General features: G+C 44.0%; 1 pseudogene; it reads right to left on the minus strand.

The window, feature by feature from the left end:
* Nucleotides 1–5635: 5635 nt before the first annotated feature.
* Nucleotides 5636–7220, minus strand: LOC104662811 (annotated as a pseudogene).
* Nucleotides 7221–7569: the final 349 nt, after the last annotated feature.

Here is a 7569-nt window from a genome sequence, read left to right on the forward strand (position 1 = left end):
GAGCAGGAGTGCAGCCCTCATGCCCCTTCTCAGGCTGCTCCTCTGGGGCTCAGCTTCCAGGCCATCTTCAGAGGCCTCTCCCCACTCATCCTTGGTGGTCCACTGCCCTGCCTCCCTCCTTAATTCACTGTGTAGGCAAGTTGGCCATGTCCCCCCAGCTTCCTCCTTCTTCCTTTGAAAATGGAGCACGACTTGCTATTCCACTCGTCTCACTTGGTGATGGGTGCCAGGGGAGAATGCCTGGGAAGTACTTTCATTTCCTTAGGAATAAGGATGCAGGAGAAACTACAAAAAGAAGCACTAGTATTAAATCATAATTGAAGGCCCAGCCATCTCGGGGTGAGGCTCGGAATGCTTACTGTCTGCTCCCCCCCCTCCCTGTTTTCTCTCCCACATCTTTCCAATCCATGGGCTCAGAGAGGCCTCATGCCTGACACTGCTGAAGGAGGACAGCAGGCTGGAGGGGTGTTCAGACCACCTTGAAGCAGCCCCTGCCACATCCCCACTCCCACCCAGGTCATCTCCACCTGGGCTTCCAGGTTCACAGGGCAAGACCCCCTCACAGTAGGTCATAAGGGCATGCAGGAAGGGAATTGTGCAAAGAATTGTCTCTTTATTGACAACAGATAAAGTTGGTCTCTTTGATTTTCTTAGGCTCAGATGTATAGCTGGTTCCTCGTCCAAATGGTTGCGACAGTGCCTTCCTTTGGCCCTCTGGGTTCTGGCCATGAGCCTTTCTCCAGATACTTACATTATCACGGCGATTTGTATCATCATAATTTGTGGACAGCCCTTTCCCTGTCTCCTCATATGCCTAGCTGCTCAGGAGCAAAGGCTGTATATGTTATCGATCTTTGCATCCCAAGCACTTAGCAAGAGCCTGGCCCTGGTAGGTACTCCACGCTTGTGGAACAGAAATAACTGTGAGAAAATAAATCTCAACAGCACATCATCTCAACATTTGCTTTCAATTCTTGTTTCATCATTTTAACAATTACTATAGTAAAGGCACTCATGGAAGTCTGAGGTATATAAAAGGAAAACTAAACAGGTCTCAGATGCTACCTGTCACGGTCTCCTTCTCACCCCACCAAGCTCATGGCTCCTTCTCTTTCCTTGAACCTTTACATGTGCCATTCCCTCTTTTTCAGAACACCCTTCCTGTCATTCCTCACCTGGCTTACTTAACTCCCCCTTCAAAACTCAACCCACATGTCACCCACTGCAGTAACTCTTCCCTGATCTGGATTTTTAGGCCATGTTCTGCTACAGGACACAGAATGATAAATGCCTCTTTGTGCGTTTGTCTCTTCCACTTGAATGCTGGCTCCTTGGAGGCAGAGCCCGAGTCCCTTACTGTGCAAAACCCAGTCCCATGTACTTGCATTCATGCCTTCAACAAATACTTTTTGAATGCCAACCACATGCCAGGCACTGTCATTGTGTTACACTGGTAAACTGTCCTTGGGTGGCCCAACCTCTATATGGCTCCCAGCAATATTTGCCTCCTGGTATTCATGCCCTTATATGGTTTCCTCCTATCTGAATCGGGATCAGCCTGAGTAACCAATCAAATGTGGAGGAAGTGATGATCTATGACTATTGCCATGTGGCATAAGACTAGATCATCAAGGCATTTTCAGCTTCCTTCACGGTGTTTTGGATTGCTTGCTCTAAGGAAAGCCAGCTACCATATCAGGAAAGCAGTCCATAGAGTTCCATCAAGGGCCAGCAGAAAGGCCCCGTTGGGCAGCACCAGTCAGCCATGTGAGTGAGCCACCTTGAAACTGGATCCTCCAGGATCTGCCAGGACTTCAGGGGACTGTAGCCAAGTTAGGCATCTGAGGTGCAACCTCAAAGAGACCCTGAGCCAGAACTGCCCAACTGAAATGCTCCTAAACTCCTGATCTACAGACGCCTTGACCATTGTTTAGAACCCCTAAGTTTTGGGGTGAGTTGTAATGCAGCAAGAGATAAACGATGCAATCCTATTGTCATGGAGTTTACATTCTAGTGAAAGAGATGAAATAGAATTTGTTGTTGTTGTTTATTCAACACCACCAGGTACTGCTGTGTGCTGAGAATTCAGTGGCAAACAAGACACTAGACAAGAGTCCCTGCACTCACGTTGTTTAAGTTTAGTGATGGAAACAGGAGATAAAGCAAACAAGCAAATTATATAAAACACTAGCTCAGAAGTGCTAAGAATAAAGGAAAACTGAGCAAGTTGGATAAAAGTGTCCTTACTGCAAGTCAGATCGCCTATTTTGTATGAAGCACTTTTCTCCTTTATCTCAATTAGTACTCTACAGGTTTTTTGAGGTTGGTAGTTTATTTCCATTTTACAGATGAGAAAATTGAAGACGACACAGTTGGTATTGAGCTCAGCCAGAGTGTAACCCAGGTCACTTAGACTCCAAAGTCAGTGCTGTTTGCTGAACACCAACCAGATTGATCATTTGAGATTTCAGTTGCAGCCCTCACCCTGGGGCTCACTCTTTGGCACAGCCCATACTTGGCATTAACTAGGTGCTTGTAACACATTGGCAGAAGGAAGGCACCAAAATGGCCTTCAGGCTGGAATGCCAGCCGCTGGCAGGGATGCCTAGGCCTCTACTTTCTCTAACTCTGGAAAATGCCAGGCTACATTAGGCCTACATAGAGGTCTTGCAGGCTGGGAATATACACCCAGGTCCCTAAACCTTAGCTGCCCTCATTGTCTATAAACAGCAATGTCCACTCCCCTCAAGCTTCCTCTCTGCCTTTCTATGTCCACTTTATTTGCCCTACATTGAAGGAGCTACAGCTTCTCCAGTCAGGCTCAGCTCACCGCCCCTCCCTGAACATCCTCGAATCTGGGGTGCCTCTTGGCTCCTGTTATTTATTTATTCTTTTCTTCTTTTGCCTTCCTTTCTTGTGCCAAGACCACTAGATGGAGATATACAAATACTTACTGAATGCTTACTATGAATGCCAGGCACCATTCTAAGTGCCTTTCCTGCGTGATTTCATTGAATCCTCATGACAACCCTTTGTGGAGGTCCATTGTATTCCTGACAGAGCTTAAGACTCAAGGTAATTCAGTTACTAGGTGGCAGGGCTGGGATTCAAACCCACATCTCTTTGAGTTCAGACTTCATTTGTTAGCCAAGATCACACACTGAGCTGGAAGAACTTTGAAGATGGGTGATTTCCAAGATCATCTTGTCCTTTTTTTTTTTTTTTTTTTTTGCCCCTGGGCAGGGCTGAAGCCAGGTTATCAGCAGAATATTATAACTAGACATCTTCATTTAGTGCTAGAGAAAAGAAGGAAAAAAACCCATCCCTTCACAGCTTATTGCAGCATGTACAAGGATTTGTCTGGCCCAAATCATTGATTTGCTAACTGTTTAAGTGCCTACTATGTGCTAAGCTTTATTGTGTGCTGTGATACACTTGGACTTGAGTTATCATGGAAGTACAGAGAGAAGCACCGAACAGACTGACAAGTCAGGGATGCCTACCAGGTGATGCTAAGCTGAACTCTGGAAGTCTTAGAGGTGTCAGGCAGCAAGGAGGGCCATCCAGACAGATGGAACAACATGTGCAAAGTCAGGGGGTGTGGTTGAGGACAGCTTGCTCCAGCATATGGCTTGTTCAGCTTATGAGAAGTGGTAGGGAGGAGTGAATAAAGGGATTAAGAGATGGGTAGGAGCCAGATCAGTGCCAAGGGAAGGAATTTGTTCTGTATCTGGAAACCAATGCAGAACGATTTAAGGGCAAGGCACTGATATAATCAAATCTGCATAATAGATTATTTCATCAGCTTTATGGATGATGAATGGGAAAGACCAATTAAGGAGGATATTGCAATGGTTAGGCAAGAGATGATGAGCGGGGAAGACAGAAGTAGAAGAGATACATGGGAGAGATTTAGGAGTAGACTAGTCAAGACTTGGCAATTGCTTGGGCGTGGGGTGAGTGAAGAAGGAAAGCACTGAGGCTGATTCATCCAGCTTCTTGGCTTGGGTGTGTGGGTGGATGGAGGCACCATGAGTTGAAATGGGAATAACCAGGAGGAGGAGCAGGTCTAGGGGAGAGATATTGATATCTTAATATCCCCAGGCTCCTTAGGGCAACTCATATTTCAGATAAGAAAATAGAGCTCAAGAAGTTGATGTGATTTGGTGAAATGGACAATGAGCAGACTAGTGTTGAGTGCGACTCAAACCCAGATCTTACTATTTCTGAAACTATTTCCCCGTGCCTAAGCAGATCTGTTTTGTAAGGAGCATAAGGAAGGCTCAGCACAGAGTAATGTGGTAAAGCAAACACTGACCCAAGTCAACCTGCCACTTTAATATTCATTCATTCAACAAGATTTATTGAGCACACGGCACATGCCATGCACTGACGGATGCAATGGTGAAACATGTAGGCAAAGACCCCACCCACATTGAGCCTACAGTCCACTTAGAGAGGCAGGCAATACACAAATATACAAAGACCAGAGTGATGAAGGAAAACCATGCAAAGACCTGGGAAAAGAGGGTTCCCAGTAGAAGAAACTTATAATTCGAAGGCCTTGATCAGGTAGGAATAAGCTTGGATATTCAAGAAATCATAAGAAAGCCAGTGTGCTGAGAAAGGAGTATGTGTGGAGAAGAGTCATCTGAGATGAAATCAGAGGCAAAGGCCAGAGCCTATTGGACTTCTAAGATATGGTCAGTACTTGGGATTTATTCCAAATGTGATGGGAAAAAACGTGAAAATTTGGAGCAGGGCTGCGGTGCTATTTATTTACTTAATTTATTAAAAAGATACTATTTCTTTCAAGACAATTAAATATCCATGTATAATTGTAAGAAATAGTGCAGAGAAAACCTGTGTACCTTTTTCTCATTTTCTCCCAGTGGTAACATCTGGCCAAACTGTGTGTTGTACAGTATACCCAGGATATCTCTTTGTAGTTTTAAATTGTATTCTCCTAATGTAATGATGGCAAACATCTTTTTATGTGCGTATTTACCATCTGTACATCTTCTGCAGTGAAATGTTTGCTCATGTCTTCCGCTCATTTTCTTTTTTTTTAATTATCATTTCTTTTTATTCACCTTATATTAAAAAGGGGTGCAAATACAAGAAAATAAGGTTACGTCAAAGTTTAGTTTTTAAACCATAAACTTCTAGAGTTTGTTTTAAGGTTAATATGTAAAATGCTAGCTTTTTAGTTACCTGAGAATCAGGAAATTCACATTAACGTAATTTCCTATACTGACAAAGAACTGTGGCTGCCTATGGCTTTGGCAAGCTCCTAGGCGCCATTCAGCACAAAATTGCACGTTTCTTGATACGTATAAATTAAATAAAATGTACACGACTGTCTGTTCATGTATTGCCTCAACTTATGTCTACAGTAGCAGCATTTAAAGTTGTAGGAAATAGAATTTTGACCTTTTACAAAACAAACACTTTGTTTCTTTAACTCAGAATTCTGGAAATGCAATCACGTTCTAGTATTGTGACTGCCAAAATATTTTTGCCATCGGACATTAATGTTTTTCAAGTGTTTGACTCTAACCAAGAAAATAATAAAAGAATATCAGAAGTTTCCTGTGACTACCATAACAAAATGTCAGTATCCATGGGGTTGTTCCTAATGGTTTGTGAAGATGCTTCAGCCTGATCCAGGTCCATCTAGTCTGAGGCTGTTTTTCAATTCCATGCTTCTATCTGCCAGAAGGATCTTTTTCGGTAGAGGCCATCATAGGAGGCAATGGAGTTTCCAGGTGCCGTCCAAGGAATGAAAGTAGGCGCCTCCAGATGAGGCCACTTCCCATGAACCTAATTCCCGTAATCATCCAAAACACTCTAGGGTCTTCTTCAAGGAGGATTCCAAAATCATTCCAAAAGCAACTCCCATTAGTCCAAAGAGTGAAAGAGAGAAGATTCCCATGGTTAGCAGTAGATTCATTCTCATCATCACATTACAGTGGCTGTCCAGATTGATGACAATAATACTTCGTGAATCATCAATCAGTACCCTAAGCTCCCAAACTGCATTGGAGAGATCGTCTGCCAATAAGTAGTAGCTTTCCAACAGCAGGTCCATCTCTTCTGTGTTAGGGACAAGCTGCCCCAGGACTCGCCCTGCAAGATGCAGCTGACCCTTACCCTGAATACTCTGCAGCGGCATTCCTGAACCCTTATCTAGGCGCTCCAGCAGGGTCACCAGACTTGCTTACAGCCCTCTGGGTGGCACTGGAGAGGTCACAAGAAACGTGGATAAACCTAAGTAACACCCTCTTTTAAATTCCCATTTTCACAAGATAATATATTGTAAGCCGGTCATGAGATGATATTTGGTAAAGTTAACCGACGAACAACCCCAGGGTCTCTCTCCCCCATATAAACCCTCATTTTGTAAGCTCAGGGCTGCCTCTTCTGACTGTGGCGGGGCAGCCCGGCAGGTTAATAAACTTCCTCGCCTGACCTTGGGTCTGTCTCTCGTCTTTTCTCTCGGCTACCCTTACATTCTGCATGGTGAATCCCAGTGCTGCTCTTTTCAAAGACACGTGGGGCACTCACTTCGATAGACAGAGCTCTTCTACTAACTTTTCCTCATCCAGGATCTCCGAAATTGACTCTTGGAAAAATTTAATATCTGTTTCTAACTCTGATAGACTTTTGTCATTCTGTAGTAAAATATGCAGTTTGCTTCTGTCCACAGAAGAATGTTTGGAGTCCACCAAAGCTTCTAAAGTCTCAAGGGTCAGTGTCTGCAAAACGTTACGTTTCCTCTAAAGTGTGTTGATCTGGTATTGCAGGGTGCTTCCATGGCACTAAACTCAAAAGGTAAAGGGTATGTAACAGGTTGACCCTCTCCGGACAACTGTGAAGGGAGTTCCCGGAACAGCCATTGCTCTAAGTTTGTTACCATCATCTCATATCAGGAGACACTCTGGAGTTATCACAGCTTTCAAATACTCCATTGTCGTGATAAACCTATTGTTTTTGGTTGTGATACTCATTACATGCTGAAACCTCAAATCTCTGTCTTGAAGACTTAACTCTTGGTATAAGTCCATTTTCTTCCTTTCAAAAGAAGTAACATTTCCCTGTTTGTCAAATTTTGTTGCAGTAAATACTGGGGCTACATCGGCTAAAGTGGCTTAAGAGACATCAGAAGTTCTAAACCAGTGCATTTCACCTGCCACATATAGCCAGCGGGCCCACACAGGTCAGATCCAAGGCCAGGGAAGTCCCACTGCATGGGGCAGGAGGCAGGGCAAGCTCTGCAGGCATTCATGGCGCTATAGCTGCCCCAGGCCTTCATGGCGGACTGTGGCGACTCAGTCTGCAGTGCTTACCTAGTGCTCTTCTGCTCCTTTTCTATGTTTTATTTTCTAAACAGTTTTTTCACTGTTCACTTTTGAGAATTTTTTATATATTCTAGACACAAGTCCTTAGTCAGATGTGTGGCTAGCCAATATTTTCTCCCAGTCTGTGACTAGCTTGCCTTTTCATCTTAACACGGCTTCTGCTGAGCAAAAGCTTTTAATTTTGAGGAGGTCTACTTGATTAATTTCA

The sequence above is a fragment of the Rhinopithecus roxellana genome, chromosome 9, assembly GCF_007565055.1.
Source record: "Rhinopithecus roxellana isolate Shanxi Qingling chromosome 9, ASM756505v1, whole genome shotgun sequence".
Classification (NCBI taxonomy): Eukaryota; Metazoa; Chordata; class Mammalia; order Primates; family Cercopithecidae; genus Rhinopithecus; species Rhinopithecus roxellana.